The sequence below is a fragment of the Coregonus clupeaformis genome, chromosome 9 (genome assembly GCF_020615455.1).
Source record: "Coregonus clupeaformis isolate EN_2021a chromosome 9, ASM2061545v1, whole genome shotgun sequence".
NCBI classification, from domain to species: domain Eukaryota; kingdom Metazoa; phylum Chordata; class Actinopteri; order Salmoniformes; family Salmonidae; genus Coregonus; species Coregonus clupeaformis.
In genome coordinates this window covers 21,142,175-21,163,696 of record NC_059200.1, presented here as the reverse complement: position 1 = coordinate 21,163,696, position 21,522 = coordinate 21,142,175, and the positions used below count along the sequence as shown (strand labels likewise).

General features: G+C 42.9%; 1 pseudogene; it reads left to right on the top strand.

The window, feature by feature from the left end:
* The first annotated feature begins 10,927 nt into the window (after positions 1–10,927).
* On the top strand, positions 10,928–20,730 carry LOC121574303 (annotated as a pseudogene).
* Positions 20,731–21,522: the final 792 nt, after the last annotated feature.

Genomic DNA, 21,522 nt, shown 5'->3' with positions numbered 1-21,522 from the left:
CTCTGATCAGACCCTACACCCAGACGAGGGCACTACGTTCATCCACCTCTGGCCTGCTAGCTCCCCTACCTCTACAGAAGCACAGTTCCCGCTCAGCCCATTCAAAGCTATTCGCTGCTCTGGCACCCCAATGGTGGAACAAGCTCCCCCGCGACGCCAGGACAGCGGAGTCAATCACCACCTTCCGGAGACACTTGAAACCCTACCTCTTTAAGGAATACCTGGAATAGTATAAAGCAATACTCCTGTCCCACCCCACATTAAAAATAAAAGGTGGTTGTCCCACTGGCTATCATAAGTTGAATGCACCAATTTGTAAGTCACTCTGGATAAGAGCGTCTGCTAAATGATGTAAATGTAAATGTAAATGACCAGCAGGGTCAACTAATAATCACAGTGGTTGTAGAGGGTGCAACAGGTCAGCACCTCAGGAGTAAATGTCAGTTGGCTTTTCATAGCCGAGCATTCAGAGGTTGAGACAGCAGGTGCGGTAGAAAGGGAGAGGGAGAGAGAGAGAGGGAGAGGTAGAGAGAGGGTCGAAAACAGCAGGTCCAGGACAACGTAGCAGGTCCGGTGAACAGGTCAGGGTTCCATAGCCACAGGCAGAACAGCAGAAACTGGATCAGCAGTGTGACCAGGTGGACTAGGTAGGGCTCATGTCCTCCGGGAGGGGAGAGAGAGACAGAGAGAGAGAGTGAGAGACATTGGATAATTAGATGGAGCATACTTAAGTTCACACAGGACACCAGATAGGACAGACTGACCCTAGACCCCCGGTACATGGAGGTGGAAACATTATGCTTTGTTTCCACCTCCATGTGTTTTTCTGCTAAGGGGACAGGACAACTTCACTGCATCAAAGGGACGATGGACAGGGCCATGTACCGTCAAATCTTGGGTGAGAACCTCCTTCCCTCAGCCAGGCCATTGAAAATGGGTCGTGGGTGGGTATTCCAGCATGACAATGACCCAAAACACACGGCCAAGGCAACAAAGGAGTGGCTCAAGAAGAAGCACATTAAGGTCCTGGAGTGGCCTAGCCAGTCTCCAGACCTTAATCCCATAGAAAATCTGTGGAGGGAGCTGAAGGTTCAAGTTGCCAAACGTCAGCCTCGAAACCTTAATGACTTGGAGAAGATCTGCAAAGAGGAGTGGGACAAAATCCCTCCTGAGATGTGTGCAAACCTGGTGGCCAACTACAAGAAACGTCTGACCTCTTTGATTGCCAACAAGGGTTTTGCCAAGTACTAAGTCATGTTTTGCAGAGGGGTCAAATACTTATTTCCCTCATTAAAATGCAAATACATTTATAAAATTTTTGACATGCGTTTTTCTGGATTTTGTTGTTGTTATTCTGTCTCTCACTGTTCAAATAAACCTAACTTTAAAATTATAGACTGATCATTTCTTTGTCAGTGGGCAAACGTACAAAATCAGCAGGGGATCAAATACTTTTTTCCCTCACTGTATACAGGTAACAAACTGAGATTAGGAGCACTCCCTTTAAGAGTGTGCTCCTAATCTCAGCTCGTTACCTGTATAAAAGACACCTGGGAGCCAGAAATCGTTCTGATTGAGAGGGGGTCAAATACTTATTTCCCTCATTAAAATGAGAATCAATTTATAACATCTTTGACATGGGTTTTTCTAGATTTTTTTGATATTATTCTGTCTCTCACTGTTCAAATAAACCTACCATTAAAATTATAGACTGATCATTTCTTTGTCAGTGGGCAAACGTACAAAATCAGCAGGGGATCAAATACTTTTTTCCCCTCGCTGTATAGCTACAGTACTGGTCGAATATTCCACAGCACCAGAGAGAGATAGTAGCCACAGCACCAGAGAGAGATAGTAGCCAGTGAGACAGAATATGCACGCTCACTTGCACGCACACATACAGTGAGCTCCAAAAGTATTGGGACAGTGACACATTTTTTGTAGTTTTGACTGTGTAAACTTTGGATTTGAAATGATACAATCTATGATTGCTTTAACTATGAGGTTAAAATGTAGACAGTCAGCTTTAATTTGAGGGTATTTTCATCCATATCAGGTGAACCGTTTATTCACTTTCTGTGAATAATGATGAGTGAGAAAGTTACAAAAGCAACAAATATCATACCCCCCAAAAAATGCTAACCTCACCTGTTATTGTATTGGTGAGAGGTTAGCATTTTTGGCAAGATATGATATTTGCGTGTCTTTAATTTTCTCACTCATCATTATTCACGATTCAATCAGGATTAGCCATAATCATGGTAGCATCCACATTAATGTAGAAGTGTTTAGAAACATATTATATTCTTATTTACAATAAAAGTGACTCCAAAATGACACTATATATTATTTACCATTCATTTCTATTGGGCACAAAATAGTCTGAAACACAACCAAAACAAACAGCAAATGTATCCAACAAGCTTGATGTAGTCATTGCATGCTATGAATATGGGACAAAATACTTAACTTTTTACTACTTTAATACACATAAGTGAATTTGTCCCAAAAGGTTTGGTCCCCTAAAATGGGGGTACAATGTACAAAAAGTGCTGTAATTTCTAAACGGTCATCCGATATGGAGGAAAATATCCTCACAAATTACAGCTGACAGTCTGCACTTTAACCACATAGTCATTGCATCATTTCAAGGTGCTGGACTACAGAGCCAAAAAATAATAATATGGTCACTGTCCCAATACTTTTGGAACTCACTGTATGTACTGCACGCATACACGTGTCAAGGAGTTAAGAACGTACCATAAACTCACTCCACAGCTAGCTTGAAACGTTGCGGAAGGAGCCATCCAATTGGTACCTTTTGGGAGGCTCAACACATTGGAATGTTGTCAAGGAGGGCGGGCGTGTGTGTTGGGAAGCAGACGATCACTGGTTTGAGTCCAGTATGGGGCAGTCGGACAGTGAAGGAAGCTAAACTGTTAGCGGCACACTTACCCCTGTTACACACGCATGCATGGCATGCTCACACACACCTTCCGACACACACATACCTCTTGCATAATGATTGCGGTGTCAGACCCAGAGAGCCCACTACAGGGACATTACCACGTCTTTGTGATCTGCTGATTTCTAAAAGGAGATAGAGGCTATGTACCTCCCTGAATATTTGATCCTGCACACTCCTTTTTCTACTGATTAATAAAGCATAACTCCAGAGAGCTCGCAGAATGGACCGCTTTTATATATTTTTTATTCTGAAAAACGGAATCTCTTTTTCCCCATTGATATTTGCCCATTGAACCATGAGGTAAGAAGACAGCTTTTTCCACTCCAGGGGCCTCATTTATAACAATTTAGTCCATTTCACACTAAATATCTTCCTGGCCATTTCTGAAAACACTGCAATGGTACAAAAATATTGAGATTTATAAACTTGCCGTACGCTATACTGTTTACAGTTATAAATTCGACCCCTCCTGAAATTGTGCGTGCGTGAACAAGCATTAAAACTCCACCTGAAAAACGCCCATAATTCACTTTTTATGGTGACAATAATGCCCTTATTTACTGTATACTTTGGAAGTATTGGAATTAGGACAAGACAGTTTCTGAAAGAAAAATACAATAGAAAATAGTTGTAGACCTGTAAACAAACGCTGACACTACACATCCAAGTATATCTGACCAAATTATGAAAGACAAGCATTGTAATTTTGAATTCCGTAAAGTGAGTGTGGAAGAGGTGAAAAAATGATTGTTGTCTATCAACAATGACAAGCCACCGGGGTCTGACAACTTGGATGGAAAATTACTGAGGATAATAGTGGACGATATTGCCACTCCTATTTGCCATATCTTCAATTTAAGCATACTACAATGTGTGTTGCCCCCAGGCTTGGAGGGAAGCAAAAGTCATTCCGCTACCTAAGAATAGTAAAGCCCCCTTACTGGCTCAAATAGCCGACCAATTAGCATGTTACCAACCCTTAGTAAACTATTGGGAAAAATGGTGTTTGACCAGATACAATGCTATTTTACAGTAAACAAATTGACAACAAACTTTCAGCATGCTTATAGAGAAGGACATTCAACAAGCACAGCACTTACACAAATAACTGATGATTGGCTGAGAGAAATTGATGATAAAAAGATTGTGGGGGCTGTTTTGTTAGACTTCAGTGCGGCTTTTGGCATTATCGATCTTAGTCTGCTGCTGAAAAAACGTATGTGTTATGGCTTTACTCCACCTGCTATATTGGGATACAGAGTTACCTGTCTAACAGAACACAGAGGGTGTTATTTAATGGAAGCCTCTCCAACATAACCCAGGTAGAATCAGGAATTCCACAGGGCAGCTGTCTAGGCCCATTACTTTTTTCAATCTTTACTAATGACATGCCACTGGCTTTGAGTAAAGCCAGAGTGTCTATGTATGCGGATGACTCGACACTATACATGTCAGCTACTACAGCGACTAAAAGGACTGCAACACTTAACAAATAGTATTTGGGACAAACAGCACTGTCAACAAGGCAGGTCCTACAGGCTCTAGTTTTGTCACACCTGGACTACTGTTCAGTCGTGTGGTCAGGTGGTACAAAAAAGGACTTAGGAAAATTGCAATTGGCTCAGAACAGGGCAGCACGGCTGGCCCTTGGATGTACACAGAGAGCTAATATTAATAATATGCATATCGATCTCTCCTGGCTCAAAGTGGAGGAGAGATTGACTTCATCACTACTGGTGTTTATGAGAGGTGTTGACATGTTGGGTGCACCAAGCTGTCTGTTTGAGCTACTGGCGCACAGCTCGGTCACCCATGCATACCCCACAAGACATGCCACCAGAGGCCTCTTCACTGTCCCCAAGTCCAGAACAGACTATGGGAGGCGCACAGTACTACATAGAGCCATGACTACATGGAACTCTATTCCACATCAAGTAACTGATGCAAGGAGTAGAATCAGATTTTAAAAAACAGATAAAAAAACACCTTATGGAACAGTGGGGACTGTGAAGCAACACAAACATAGGCGCAGACACATGCATACACACACATGATAACATACGCATTATACACACACGTACACATGGATTGTACTGTAGATATGTGGTAGTGGTGGAGTAGGGGCCTGAGGGCACACAGTGTGTTGTGAAATTTGTGAATGTATTGTAATGTTTTTAAAATTTTATGAACTGCCTTAATTTTGCTGGACCCCAGGAAGAGTAGCTGCTTCCTTGGCAGCAGGTAATGGGGATCCATAATAAATACAAATACAAAAACAGATTGTTTCAATTGAATAATGTTTTGTGTTAACTTTTTCTCAAACCTAAATATGCTGCACTGCTTGCAAAATGTTAAGCATTGTCTAGTTTGTCTACTCGAAAAAAAGAATGAATTATCGTGGTAGCCTACATACACACTTCAAAGCAAAATATCAACTGTCTATTCATCTGTTAAATTCCACTGTACACTGCATTCGGAAAGTATTCAGACCCCTTGACTTTTTCCACATTTTGTTACGTTACAGCCTTATTCTAAAATTGATTTCAATGTTTTTTTCCCCTAATCAATCTACACACAATACCCCATAATGACAAAGCAAAAACAGGTTGCTAGAAATTTTTGCTAATGCATTAAAAATAACAAACTGAAATCACATTTACATTAGTATTCAGAACCTTTACTCAGTACTTTGTTGAAGCACCTTTGGCAGCGATTACAGCCTCGAGTCTTCTTGGGTATGACGCTACAAGTTTGGCACAGCTGTATTTGGGGAGTTTCTCCCATTCTTCTCTGCAGATCAGGTTGGATGGGGAGCGTCGCGGCACAGCTATTTTCAGATGTTCGATCGGGTTCAAGTCCGGGCTCTGGCTAGGCCACTCAAGGACATTCGGAGACTTCTCCCGAAGTCACTCCTGCGTTGTCTTGGCTGTGTGCTTAGGGTCGTTGTCCTGTTGGAAGGTGAACCCTCGCCCCAGTCTGAGGTCCTGAGCGCGCTGGAGCACCTTTTCATCAAGGATCTCTCTGTACTTTGCTCCTTTCATTTTTACCTCGATCCTGACTAGTCTTCCAGTCCCTGCCACGTAAAAACATCCCCACAGCATGATGCTGCCACCACCATGCTTCACCGTAGGTATGGTGCCAGGTTTCCTCCAGACGTGATGCTTGGCATTCAGGCCAAAGAGTTCAATTTTGGTTTCATCAGACCAGAGAATCTTGTTTCTCATGGTCTGAGAGTCTTTAGGAACTCCAAGCGGGCTGTCATATGCCTTTTACTGAGGAGTGGCTTCCGTCTGGCCACTCTACCATAAATGCCTGACTAGTGAGAGTGCTGCAGAGATGGATGTCCATCAGGAATGTTCTCCCATCTCCACAGAGGAACTCTGGAGCTCTGTCAGTGGGACCATCAGGTTCTTGGTCACCTCCCTGACCAAGGCCCTTCTCCCCCGATTGCTCAGTTTGGCCGGGCGGCCAGCTCTAGGATGAGTCTTGGTGGTTCCAAACTTCTTCCATCTAAGAATGATGGAGGCTACTGTGTTCTTGGGGACCTTCAATGCTGCAGAAATGTTTTGGTACCCTTCCCCAGATCTGTGCCTCGATACAATCCTGTCTCGGAGCTCTACGGACAATTCCTTCGACCTCATGGCTTGGTTTTGCACTGTCAACTGTGGGACCTTATATCGACAGATGTGTGCCTTTCCAAATCATGTCCAATCAATTGAATTTACCACAGGTGGACTCCAATCAAGTTGTAGAAACATCTCAAGGATGATCAATGGAAACAGGATGCACCTGAGCTCAATTTCGAGTGTCATAGAAAAGGGTCAGATTAAGATTTTCATAATTAAACAAGGGTATGACTGTTGTTTTTTAAAGAATTGTCCTTGAGCCCTTATGACTTGAAAAAGCTGTTTGGATGTGTACTGGTGAAATAGATTGGTTAATGCCGCCGCCTTGTGGTCAAATATTAACATCACACCTAGTGTAGCTGGAAACGGAAGCTTTCTGAAGTCTTTGGGGCTTTCACCAAATTGTGCCGGAAAACGGTTTCATCACAATGCAGATTAGTGACATCTTCTGGTCAACAATGAAAAGCAGCGTGTGATGTTCATGTATACATTGTTCCACAATATTCATCAAATCGCTAATCGCGGAAGCCTTGTTCACACTGCAGGCCTTAATGCTCAAATCAATTTAGTTTTTCAAATCCGTTTTGGATTACTGACTGTCCAAACAGCAAGTTACAAGTGACCAAATCGGATTTGTGTGTGTTCAGACAGCAGTCATTTGCTGACAAGGCTAAGCTAGTTGTCATAGGTTGATTGGTGGTGGTGGTTGTGCTTCTGATCACACAGAAGTTATGTAGCAGTGGAGGCTGGTGGGCAGAGCTATAGGAGGACTGGCTCATTGTAATGGCTGGAATGGAATCAATGGAACAGAGTCAAATGTGGTTTCCATATGTTTGATAGCATTCTAGCATTTCCACTGTTATGTAACAAGCTAAAGTGACAACAATGCCTGCCAAGTTTCCCAGTTGCTTTGAATGTTCAAAATCATAGGGTAAGAACACTTTTAAAGCCTCAAAGGATAAGATGATCCAACTTTCAAAACGAGTCCTATAGGTAGCTGTTTAGCTTTCTAGCACGTTCACCAATTTGTAAACAATTAATAAGCTAGTTAGCTACCACATGTTCTTGTCAAACTGTCAACTGAGTAGTAGCTAGCAAGCAACAAGATATGCCAAATACTGTAAGTCTAAAAACCACTTGCAGGCAAATAAATCAGATTTGACCATTCAGACACAAGTCACATAGCCAAGAATCAGATTTGTATCTGACTTCAAAACACCTACAAAGGTGGTTTGAAATGTGGCTTAAAATATCAGATTCCAGGTGCTTTTTGGCTGTTCAGACTGCAGGAAAAATAATCTGTTTCGAATCGGATATGCAAATAAATATGATTTGAGTCACTTCAAACTGCCAATGTGAACACGGCTTTAGTAGCCCTACTATCAGTTACCATACAGGTTGGCACCTTCCATCATGCTTCCCTTTTTTCCTGTGAATCCTTTTTTTTTGCTGTCAAAAACAGTGAATCTATGGCATTATTTAGGATGCTTAAGACAGAAGCTTCTACTTTACTAAATAAAACTAGTTATTTGAACAACAATGTGCAGAAAGTGTGGTTTCACATTAAACAATTGTGAAAATAATGTTTCGCCGGAAATCGACCACATTCCCTGGTTCTGGTTCCTGAGACCCCGACTCTACCTGCTGAGCTACCATTCAAGCAGTGGCGGTCAGTGCCGTTTAAGATGAGGGAGGACGATTTTGTTTTCATGAGCATGACCTTATTTATATTACAGCATATTGGATGACTCTCATTCATATTCCATTCACCCAGTTCAATGTAACAGCGATAGGTTTAGGCTACTACATGATACTCAAACTTTCCCTATACCCATCATGAGGTTGCTACAACCTAGCCTATGAATGAAAGTTTACAACGTAGGTGCACACAGGTTGAGAGACATATTTGAGGTGACAGACAGTGAAATTCAATACCGCCTTGCACACTCTTGCCTGTATTTAGCTGATATAGGGTGTAATCATTAGTCTAACAGTTGCAAACGAGAGTTTCTATTGGACAAATTCAGGTATGTTTATCCCCGTTTTGTTCCATTTGCTTTCGTTTAAGAAACGTTTTTCAACAGAATCTGCAGAATGAAGTTATTCTCGCATCTATGCTCTCTCCTCTCACCTCTTTCCTTCGCTTGTGGACTTCAATGCACAACACATCAGCTGTATGTGACCAGGAGTATGTGACCTTTCCAAGCCAAACAATATCATAACCGCTATACACAGCCTACATCGTTGTCACCATATTAGCTAAAGTAACGTGATAGTCAGCATAGCTAATAGAACTAGCGTGTTAGTAAACCCGCTACAATCATGCAGTAACGTTACAGTGTACAGTCAGTAAGCAGTTACACAGGCGGGCCCCGGTGGCAATACATTTGTAATACCAAAAGCTTACCTTGACTTGGAAGAGTTCCAGTGTTGTGTTGGAAAGTCATCACCAGCTAGCTAACATAGCATCCCTCTGTTTGAGCAGGGTGTTTCAGTAGGCTAAACTAGCTAGCTGCATTTGCTAGCTAAGTAACTGAAAAAAAATGACATTTACATTTATGTCATTTAGCAGACGCTCTTATCCAGAGCGACTTACAGTTAGTGCATACATTATTATTTTCATACTGGCCCCCCGTGGGAATCGAACCCACAACCCTGGCGTTGCAAACGCCATGCTCTACCAACTAAGCTACCTCCCTGCCGGCCATTCCCTCCCCTACCCTGGACGACGCTGGGCCAATTGTGCGCCGCCCCATTGGTCTCCCGGTTGCAGCCGGCTACAGCAGAGCCTGGATTCGAACCAGGATCTCTAGTGGCACAGCTAGCACTGCGATGCAGTGCCTTAGACCACTGCGCCACTCGGGAGGCGTATGACATCTCTCTATCTCTATTTCGCTCTTGCTTCTCCTTAATTTTGGAATAAATTAATTTGTTCAAAACTGTTAAACTATTGTCTTTCTCTCTCTTTGAGTCAACCACTCACCACATTATATACACTGCAGTGCTAGCTAGCTGTAGCTTATTCTTTCAGTACTAGATTAATTCTCTGATCCTTTGATTGGGTGGACAACATGTCAGTTCATGCTGCATGAGCTCTGATAGGCTGGAGAATGTCCTCCAGAAGTTGTCATAATTACTGTGTAAGTCTATGGAAGGGGGTGAGAACCATGAGCCTCCTAGGTTTTGTATTGAAGTCAATATACCCAGAGGACGGAAGCTAGCTGTCCTCCGGCTACACCATGGTGCTACCCTACAGAGTGCTGTTGAGGCTACTGTAGAACTTATTTGAAAAATAGTGTGTTTTAATCAATTATTTGGTGATGTGATTATATTTAGTATAGTTTTACCATTTTAATTTTTATGAAATTCACTTAGGAGGATGGTCCTCTCCTTCCTCCTCTGAGCCTCCACTGCATTCAAGTGACTCTACATGAAAAAAATCCCGACTCAATTGTAATGTGTCCATAGAGGTCGGTGTTTGAAAGCAACTTGGAATCGAAGAAAGCACCTGAACCACAGCGAAATCAGTGGGATCTCGCATTTTGAAGCACAGGCTGCAGTCCAAACACTTTATTTGTACCCCCTCAGCCCTTGTGCTACATTTACATTTACATCATTTAGCAGATGCTCTTATCCAGAGCGACTTACAAATTGGTGCGTTCAACTTATGCTAGCCAGTGGGACAAGCACTTTTTTTTTATTTATTTTTATGGGGGGGTGAGGAAGGGAGGGGTAGAAGGATTACTTTTCGCCACTTTTCCTCGGGGGTATCCCTGTTGAAACCTGATGCAGTTTGATTGCCATCTTAAGTGGAGGTAGCGAGTGAACAACTTTGGTCACTTGCGGGGTTGATATGACCCACAATTCAATGCAATCTGTAGTCACATGTCAAACTGATGGCCGTGAAGTGTCAAATTTAATCAACAAGGCTGCATTTTCGGCATGTCAGAAAAAAGTATGAAGATTCATAAACATATTTTTTGGAATTCTGAAATGTATTGGAATAAATGACAACTATAAAACTAGCTAGCCAGCTACAGGTAACTGTAGCTAGCTACCTGAGAGGAGTGCTAGCTAGATATGTTAATAGCTTTAGGTTGGTTGTTTTTAAGATCAACTTCAACATTTCCACCAAGGACGTTGCCTCTCCGATCATCACTCTCCCTCGCTTTGGCAAGGGACATTTAAGGTACACTCGGATTTGACGACGTAAAACTTCATTAGGGCCGAGGGCTGTCCACTTTGAGTTTGAAACCCAACTACACAAGTTGAAAAACCACGTGATCAAACGAAGCTTCGGCTGTAATTGATCACGTGATAATATTACTTTGAAACGAGCACGTGTCGGATCAGTAGCGCTTTGAAGACTGTACTGGAGCGTCGGTAACTATCACCCCTCGACCCATAATATGCTGAGGGCCAATGAAAATGCCGTGCGTATAGTGATGTACGTTTTCTGAGCGCGAGAACGAGAGAATTAGAAAACTACTGGGAAATTGAGACAAACACCCCAATAAATACTTTTTACGTTTTTCTCCCATATGCTTAATTTGCCTTTTTATGTGGCTAATTCTGTACTTCGAGTGGTATGGCGACAGAACCGAGCACTGAAATCTGTGGCAATTTCCCGGATGTAAAATTGTCAACACCAAAGGGGAAGTACTTCTCGACAGCTAAAGGGGCTCATAAAAGGTACGAAAACAGTGTTCCACAAAATCACTAATGGGATGTGTACTGGGCAGGTTCATAACTACCTCTGTTGTAACTCGGGTGACACCGTGTTGTAATTGCTCCAAATTCAAGCTTCTTCTTTCACGCTATAGCTAACTAACGTTAGCTTTCATTCAGTTAGCTGGAAGGTTGTTGTTATGTGACATTATCCGTGGCGGTAGTGTAGCGTTACTGAAACGTTATCAACAAAATGGTTACGGGTTTGAAAACTGTCAGAAGGTACTAGCACAGATAGAACAATGAGCACATCTTTGGTATTAGTGCACTTTCATCAAGGTACTATGGACTTTGTTTTGCCACAAACAGAGGTTACTAGTGCAGTAAGGTACCTTAATTAAAGTGCACTAGTACCTTCTGCCAGGTAATTTGTGGCAAAGCAAAGTCCAAAGTGTGGCACCATTCAATATCTAGGTTAATTCAAAATGTATGATATCATTCCCACTCTAACACAACTTGGTGTAACTCGGTGATGGTATCTTGAAAGTAATCTACCTGCCTTATCTCTAGGCCTAGATGCCTGATAACCAGACCAGACTCTTATACAGACTGAGCTGTGGCATGTGGAAATATTCCAGATAAGTTATAGGTCAGTGATTTTACTGAATAGGATATTACAAATATTCTTCTTGTTTTATTTTTTCCCCCCTTAGGACCCCATACTCAGGATACAAAAACGTCCATTCCAGCTTCAAGTCACCTGTAAGTCTACTGATGTAGAATTGCTTTTGCATATCACTTACACACACACACACACATCATAGTCCTTGTGTCTTTCCCTAGGTCCAGACCTCAAGTACTGGCCATGCCATCCCTGAAGAGGAGACGGGCAGAGTTAGACTCAGAGATTACACTGCTGGAGAAAAAGTGCGTACAAGTGGAGAATTAGTAGAATAGAGTCTAATAGTAGAATAGAGTTGAAATTAGATCATGGTCATTCATTCAGATGTCCTTCACTATGGCTATTCTACTGAATGGAAGGAAAATATTTTACTTCTATCAAAGCTGATTAGATTGTGGCAGAGTAGTTAGTGTGTGTTTTATCTGATAGTGTCCAATATTAGTAATAACATTAACACTTAGTTTTCATACTGTTATCTGTTATGACCAACCATATACTTGGCAGTATAGGTGAAACCGTGTGTGAGATGAACTGTGTGTGTCTTTTATAGATGGTTCACAGTTGTTGAGTTGGAGCAGCACATTGACCTGCTGCATGAGTACAACGACATCAAAGACATCGGACAGTCACTAGTAGGCAGGATAGGTAAGGCCTACACACACACACACACAGGCGTATACAGTACACAAGGGCATACACACTACACACACAAATCCCCATCTCTCTATCTTTATCTCTCACACGCTCATACACACTAGGTACTAACTACTCTGCCATAATCTTATCAGCTTTGGTCAAAGGAGATATATTTTCCATCCAGTAGGTTAGCCACAGTCCTTAAAGGGCATTTAAATGAACCAATGATTGTGATCTAATTTCAAATCATTCAACCCTATTCTACTATAGTAATTCCCCAGTGGAGTCTTGTCTTATTCAAGGCCAGGTATTTGCAAAATATTGTTGAATGACTGTTGGTATCTGTCGGCTGACACTGAGGAAGTGTGTTAAGGTTCACAGGGAGGGTGTACTAATCACAGCAGAGCTGTCATATATCTATCTTTGTCCCAGGTTGGTTATGAGTTCATATTGAATATTAAAAGTCAACTGTTTTTCCCCAGTTGATGTTACTGGTGAAAGAAAGTCAACTGTCTTTTCCTATCAGTTTATACATATCGCTTCTTAGAAAATAGTCAACTGTCTTTTCCTATCAGTTTATACAGTGAGGGAAAAAAGTATTTGATCCCCTGCTGATTTTGTACGTTTGCCCACTGACAAAGACATGTTCAGTCTATAATTTTAATGGTAGATTTATTTGAACAGTGAGAGACAGAATAACAACAACAAAATCCAGAAAAACGCATGTCAAAAATGTTATAAATTGATTTGCATTTTAATGAGGGAAATAAGTATTTGACCCCTCTGCAAAACATGACTTAGTACTTGGTGGCAAAACCCTTGTTGGCAATCACAGAGGTCAGACGTTTCTTGTAGTTGGCCACCAGGTTTGCACACATCTCAGGAGGGATTTTGTCCCACTCCTCTTTGCAGATCTTCTCCAAGTCATTAAGGTTTCGAGCCTGACGTTTGGCAACTCAAACCTTCAGCTCCCTCCACAGATTTTCTATGGGATTAAGGTCTGGAGACTGGCTAGGCCACTCCAGGACCTTAATGTGCTTCTTCTTGAGCCACTCCTTTGTTGCCTTGGCCGTGTGTTTTGGGTCATTGTTATGCTGGAATACCCATCCACGACCCATTTTCAATGCCCTAGCTGAGGGAAGGAGGTTCTCACCCAAGATTTGACGGTACATGGCGCCGTCCATCGTCCCTTTGATGCTGTGAAGTTGTCCTGTCCCCTTAGCAGAAAAACACACCCAAAGCATAATGTTTCCACCTCCATGTTTGAAGGTGGGGATGGTGTTCTTGGGGTCATAGGCAGCATTCCTCCTCCTCCAAACACGCGAGTTGAGTTGATGCCAAAGAGCTCGATTTTGGTCTCATCTGACCACAACACTTTCACCCAGTTCTCCTCTGAATCATTCAGATGTTCATTGGCAAACTTCAGACGGGCCTGTATATGTGCTTTCTTGAGCAGGGGGACCTTGCGGGCGCTGCAGGATTTCAGTCCTTCACGGCGTAGTGTGTTACCAATTGTTTTCTTGGTGACTATGGTCCCAGCTGCCTTGAGATCATTGACAAGATCCTCCCGTGTAGTTCTGGGCTGATTCCTCACCGTTCTCATGATCATTGCAACTCCACGAGGTGAGATCTTGTATAGAGCCCCAGGCCGAGGGAGATTGACAGTTATTTTGTGTTTCTTCCATTTGCGAATAATCGCACCAACTGTTGTCACCTTCTCACCAAGCTGCTTGGCGATGGTCTTGTAGCCCATTCCAGCCTTGTGTAGGTCTACAATCTTGTCCCTGACATCCTTGGAGAGCTCTTTGGTCTTGGCCATGGTGGAGAGTTTGGAATCTGATTGATTGATTGCTTCTGAGGACAGGTGTCTTTTATACAGGTAACAAGCTGAGATTAGGAGCATTCCCTTTTAAGAGTGTGCTCCTAATCTCAGCTCATTACCTGTATAAAAGACACCTGGGAGCCAGAAATCTTTCTGATTGAGAGGGGGTCAAATACTTATTTCCCTCATTTAAAATGCAAATTTTAAAATGCAAATTTTAAACCTACCATTAAAATTATAGACTGATCATTTCTTTGTCAGTGGGCAAACGTACAAAATCAGCAGATCAAATACTGTTTTCCCTCACTGTACATATCGCTTCTTAGAAAATAGTCAACTGTCTTTCTTCCCCAGCTAGCTATTGCACAGGACCCCTCAGACAGACAGTACAGTAATGTCAAGAGTATGATAATACCATCCTTCTACACCACAGTGTGGAGCAGCAGTGGGGCTGTTTCCCTCTTCACAAAGAGAGCCTTTCAGAGTGTCAGATTCTACTCTGCTCTTTGACTGTGGGCTGAAGGAGCTGTCTGGGGGTAGGGATAGCCTGTTGCAGGCAGTCGCAGAGGTCAGAGTCTAGAGCAGATGGCGTGCTGGCCCTGGGTCGGTCTGGCTGGGAAGACAACTATGCCTCTGTGTGTGTTGCAGACCTGGGTTCAAATACTATTCTAAATCTTTCAAATACTTCTAGCATATATATTTTCCTGCCTGGAGTGTCGTATGACAGGGTTTCCAGTTTTCGGACTATTCTATTGGTTCCGTCAAGCCAGGCAAGCGCAATCAAGTACAGATAAAGTATTTTACATTGCCTTCACTCTCACCCATCTACACACAATACCCCATAATGACAACTTGAAAACATGTATTTGTTTTTATTTTTGCAAATGTATTGAAAATGAAATACAGAAATATCTCATTTGCATAACTATTCACACCCCTGAGTCAATACTTATAGAAGGACCTTTGGCAGCAATTACAGCTGTGAGTCTTTCTGCGTAAGTCTCTAAGAGCTTTCCACATTTGCCCATTATTCTTTTCAAAATTCTTCAAACTCTGTCAAATTGGTTGTTGATCATTGCTAGTTGATCATAGGTTGTTGATCATTATACCCTGATGAAGACAGCTTGTCTGTCAACGAAGGTTATTCAATTATTGCATCTGAGCTCCTAGAGTGTGACTCTCTTTTTCAAGTGTTCTACTCCGCTAGCCAGCACCTCTCCTAAACAGGTGTTCTACTCCGCTAGCCAGCACCTCTCCTAAACATGTGTTCTACTCCGCTAGCTAGCACCTCTCCTAAACAGGTGTTCTACTCCGCTAGCCAGCAACTCTCCTAAACAGGTGTTCTACTCCGCTAGCCAGCAACTCTCCTAAACAGGTGTTCTACTCCGCTAGCCAGCACCTCTCCTAAACAGGTGTTCTACTCCGCTAGTCAGCACCTCTCCTAAACAGGTGTTCTACTCCGCTAGCCAGCACCTCTCCTAAACAGGTGTTTTACTCCGCTAGCCAGCACCTCTCCTAAACAGGTGTTCTACTCCGCTAGCCAGCACCTCTCCTAAACAGGTGTTCTACTCCGCTAGCCAGCAACTCTCCTAAACAGGTGTTCTACTCTGCTAGCCAGCACCTCTCCTAAACAGGTGTTCTACTCCGCTAGCCAGCACCTCCCCTAAACAGGTGTTCTACTCTGCTAGCCAGCACCTCTCCTAAACAGGTGTTCTACTCCGCTAGCCAGCACCTCTCCTAAACAGGTGTTCTACTCCGCTAGCCAGCACCTCTCCTAAACAGGTGTTCTACTCCGCTAGCCAGCACCTCTCCTAAACAGGTGTTCTACTCCGCTAGCCAGCACCTCTCCTAAACAGGTGTTCTACTCCGCTAGCCAGCAACTCTCCTAAACAGGTGTTCTACTCCGCTAGCCAGCACCTCTCCTAAACAGGTGTTCTACTCCGCTAGCCAGCACCTCTCCTAAACAGGTGTTCTACTCCGCTAGCCAGCACCTCTCCTAAACAGGTGTTCTACTCCGCTAGCCAGCACCTCTCCTAAACAGGTGTTCTACTCCGCTAGCCAGCACCTCTCCTAAACAGGTGTTCTACTCCGCTAGCCAGCACCTCTCCTAAACAGGTGTTCTACTCCGCTAGCCAGCACCTCTCCTAAACAGGTGTTCTACTCCGCTAGCCAGCACCTCTCCTAAACAGGTGTTCTACTCCGCTAGCCAGCACCTCTCCTAAACAGGTGTTCTACTCCGCTAGCCAGCACCTCTCCTAAACAGGTGTTCTACTCCGCTAGACAGCACCTCTCCTAAACAGGTGTTCTACTCCGCTAGCCAGCACCTCTCCCTAAACAGGTGTTCTACTCCGCTAGCCAGCACCTCTCCTAAACAGGTGTTCTACTCCGCTAGCCAGCACCTCTCCTAAACAGGTGTTCTACTCCGCTAGCCAGCACCTCCCCTAAACAGGTGTTCTACTCCGCTAGCCAGCACCTCCCCTAAACAGGTGTTCTACTCCGCTAGCCAGCACCTCCCCTAAACAGGTGTTCTACTCCGCTAGCCAGCAACTCTCCTAAACAGGTGTTCTACTCCGCTAGCCAGCACCTCTCCTAAACAGGTGTTCTACTCTGCTAGCCAGCACCTCTCCAAAACAGGTGTTCTACTCCGCTAGCCAGCACCTCTCCTAAACAGGTGTTCTACTCCGCTAGCCAGCACCTCTCCTAAACAGGTGTTCTACTCCGCTAGCCAGCACCTCTCCTAAACAGGTGTTCTACTCCGCTAGCCAGCACCTCTCCTAAACAGGTGTTCTACTCCGCTAGCCAGCACCTCTCCTAAACAGGTGTTCTACTCCGCTAGCCAGCACCTCGCCTAAACAGGTGTTCTACTCCGCTAGCCAGCACCTCGCCTAAACAGGTGTTCTACTCCGCTAGCCAGCACCCCCCCTAAACAGGTGTTCTACTCCGCTAGCCAGCACCTCTCCTAAACAGGTGTTTTACTCCGCTAGCCAGCACCTCGCCTAAACAGGTGTTCTACTCTGCTAGCCAGCACCTCGCCTAAACAGGTGTCCGTTTCTTTCACCTCCAGATCATTGCTAGCCAACCATTTTCAGGTCTTGCCATAGATTTTCAAATAGATTTAATTCAAAACTGTAACTCGGCCACTCTGGAACATTTGTATTCTGTACAGGCTTCCTTCTTTTCACTCTGTCAATTAGGTTAGTATTGTGGAGTAACTACAATGTTGTTGATCCATCCTCAGTTTTCTCCTATCATAGCCATTCAACTCTGTAACTGTTTTAAAGTCACCATTGGCCTCACTGTGAAATCCCTGAACGGTTTCCTTCCTTTCCGGCTACTGAGTTAGGAAGGACGCCTGTATCTTTTGTAGTGACTGTGTGTATGGATACACTATCCAAAGTGTAATTAATAACTTCACCATGCTCAAAGGGATATTCAATGCAGTGGCGGCTCCTGAAAAAATTCTCAGGAGGGGCAATTTTTCTGATGATTTAGGTGACCTACACACATTTTTAAAAAGATATGTCCAGCAACAACATGAAGACAGGGGCAGCATATAAGTCAATACCAGAATCATTTATTGACTGATCTCAGGGAGTGCTCCTAATCTCAGCTTGTTACCTGTATAAAAGACACCTGTCCACAGAAGCAATCAATCAATCAGATTCCAAACTCTCCACCATGGCCAAGACCAAAGAGCTCTCCAAGGATGTCAGGGACAAAATTGGAGACCTACACAAGGCTGGAATAATAATAATAATAATAATAATAATATGCCATTTAGCAGACGCTTTTATCCAAAGCGACTTACAGTCATGCGTGCATACATTTTTGTGTATGGGTGGTCCCGGGGATCGAACCCACTACCTTGGCGTTACAAGCGCCGTGCTCTACCAGCTGAGCTACAGAAAGTGGATACTCATGGATGCGCATCGCAATTGTAAAATGTCAACACAATTGGAGACACCACGTCATTTTTGGAGACATGTTATTGACAGTAAACTATTGTAGATGCGACTGCTAACTAAATAAAACATTTTAGCTGGCTAGCTAATCATCTTAGCTAAATGTGGGGCAAACAATTCAGTTATTTACCGTTAATTTGAGGGATTGGGGTGAAAGAAATCGAGTTACATAGTGATACTTTACGATATACTGTATTGACAATATCGCAATATAACCATATCCACCCTGTCCAAAGTCTCTACTTGGTCTCAGTTCTCCAGTAAACTTGTGATTATCAACACTAACCTCATCGTTGTGGCGGCGGACAGCTAGCCTGTATCCCTCATCCAGTTGAGTGGCAATGTTATTTTTTCGTTCGTACCATTTTTTGGAAAATCCTCGGGTGTAGGACTTCCCCCCTTTAGTAGAAACCTGTTGAATTATTAAATTTGGTCTGGGAGGTCCTAATTGTTTCGTTGCCAATTTATCTTCATTTGTTCGCCGACAAAAAGGAAATTCTTTCAAAGACACAATCGAGTTGCACTGAAGCCTAGCCATGTTGATAGTAGTAGTGAATTGATTGACGCTGCTACCCTCTCTTTTCTTAGTTACGTTCATGTGACGAAAGCGCGTAAGTGCAAGCCCACAGACACCCATTGAGATTGTATTGAAGGCTCTGAAATTTGAAAAAAATAGATTTTACATGGGAGTCTATGACAGAAGTTCTGGGCGATTTTCAATCTGACTGAAATCGCCCCAAAAGGGGGGTGGAGCCATTTGAAGCACGACTTTAGCCTGATTCGACATTTAGTGGCAGTGTGGCACTGTGGCAGATCAGACGTATAGATTACAACACTGATAACTACTGTTGCCGTGATATAATTGATTAGAAAAAAAATCCCTTCCTTTTCCCGTTTGGCAGTGCGTCGCCCATATCGCCCTATTGAACAGGCCGTCCCTGATTCAATGTCTGCTTTTTTATTTTCACCCATCTACCAATAGCTGCCCTTCTCTGCGAGGCATTGGAAAACCTCCCTGGTCTTTGTGGTTGAATCTGTTTGAAATTCACTGCTCGACAGAGGGACCTTACAGATAATTGTATGTGTGGGGTACAGAGATGAGGTAGTCATTTAAAAAATCATGTTAAACACTATTATTGCACACAGTGAGTACATGCAACTTATTATGTGACTTGTTAAACAAATGTTTACTCATTAACTTATTTAGGCTTGCCATAACAAAGGGTTCAGCTTATTGACTCGACATTTCAGCTTTTCATTTTTAATTAGTACACATTTCTAAAAACATAATTCCACTATGTGTAGGCCAGTGACAAAAAAAAATCACCATTGAATCTATTTTCATTTCAGGCTGTAACACAACAAAACGTGGAAAAGGTCAAGGGGTGTTAATACTTTCTGAAGGCACTATAAATTAATTCAAACGGTTTTTGAACCTGTGTGTGTGCGTTTTGCAGATGCCCTGAGAAGAGTGACCACACAAGACCTGTACAGCCAATTTAGCCTTGAGCTGGACGACTGAGGGAGGAATAGTGGGTACCCTACCCATCCTACGCTCCACCCCTCCAGAGAAGAAGAGGGATGAAGGGATGAAAAGAGAGGAATGAGGAAGCTGGATTGGAATACAGCCTATACATGAAAGATTCTACATGAGTAAATTAGAGGCTGGTGGCCTGGCCAATACATTGGCAGTTAGTCTCATGCCAAAATGATCAATGACACATTTTTTATTTTTATGGAGTTATTATAGTGTCACTTATGACAGTAATGTTTCTGAGCCAGGAAAAACTCTGGGCCCTAGTTATAGCCTACTTATAGACTAGTTATAGACTTGAAGGGCATGGAGTTTTTCCTGCTCAGGTCACATGAGGACAAACTGGTCAGGGTTAAAATATGTATTTGTAATGCAAATGAATGTGTTGTGTATGTAAAGAGATTTACACTGGAGTTTATATAAAGCAACTGCACCTGCTTTATGTCAGACTGACAGAGTCTGGAGGAAGTGTTTATGCAGAATTAAGAGAACTTAATGGAGGAATCTTTGTTTTAAACATGCTCTCCTACATTGCACTCATATAAGAGGGTTATGCATTTAATTCCTTTGCTTTTAGTGATGCCCACATTTAGTATGTAAATATAAAAACCTGCCTCTGAAGTTCCAGTGAAAATTAAGCTCTGCTCTGTTTCAAAATTTAGCGCTAGCAAGTTTATGGGTCCAATACAAACATAGGCCTAATACAAAAAACATAATTTGAGTATATAACAACTTTATAAAAACATAATGTTGGAGTAGAAATGTGTTATTTTCTAATTAAGTTATTCTGGAAGGTTGAAAAATCCAATAAAAAGAAAATACTTTTGCTGTATAAATGTCTATATTTGCATTATCAGATGCTTTCATTTTTGACTGCAAATGATGTCATGGGTGCATGTACAGAGATAAAATGAGATGTCCTCTTGTCTATCTACACTCCCACACTGTTAGTAAAAAGGTGATATCTAGAACTTAAAAGGGTTCTTCGGCTTTCCACAAAGCATAACTCTTTAAAGAACCCTTTTGGGTTCCATGTCAAACCCTTTTTTCCATAGAGGGTTCTACATGGAACCCAAAAGGGTTCTTCCTAGACCAAAAAGGGTTCTACCTGGAACCAAAAAGGGTTATCCTATGGGGACAGCTGAAGAACCCTTTAGGAACCCTTTTTTTCTAAGAGTGCAATGTCTTCAGAGGTTGTCTACTTTATTGCTAGTCTAATTTCACAGCCACAGTGGCCCCTATCACCGAAGAGAATGAGGCGTTGCCCGTAATCTATGTGGAAAACACTGATAATGTTTTGTCTTGGCCAGTTAGTGACTTAAGTGCTGCTGCACGGCCCAGATGATCCAATGATTAGTAGGCTAGGCCTACTGGTGTCTTAGTTTATTATCTGATCTTCTGCATTTCTCAAAGATGGGCAAAATAGAACTGCCGTTATGCGCAGGTCTGGTACAGTTCCAACGCTTACCAGCAGCTCCTCGAGATGGCTGTATACGCAAATCTCCCCTAACCATACGATTTGTAGCTGTGTAGGTTTAATGCGCGTCTCACAGTCCCGCAGCAGGCCGGTGTCGGTGTCACTACCGGCTGGAATGAGGCGTGCACTCACTCTTCGGAAGAAGGG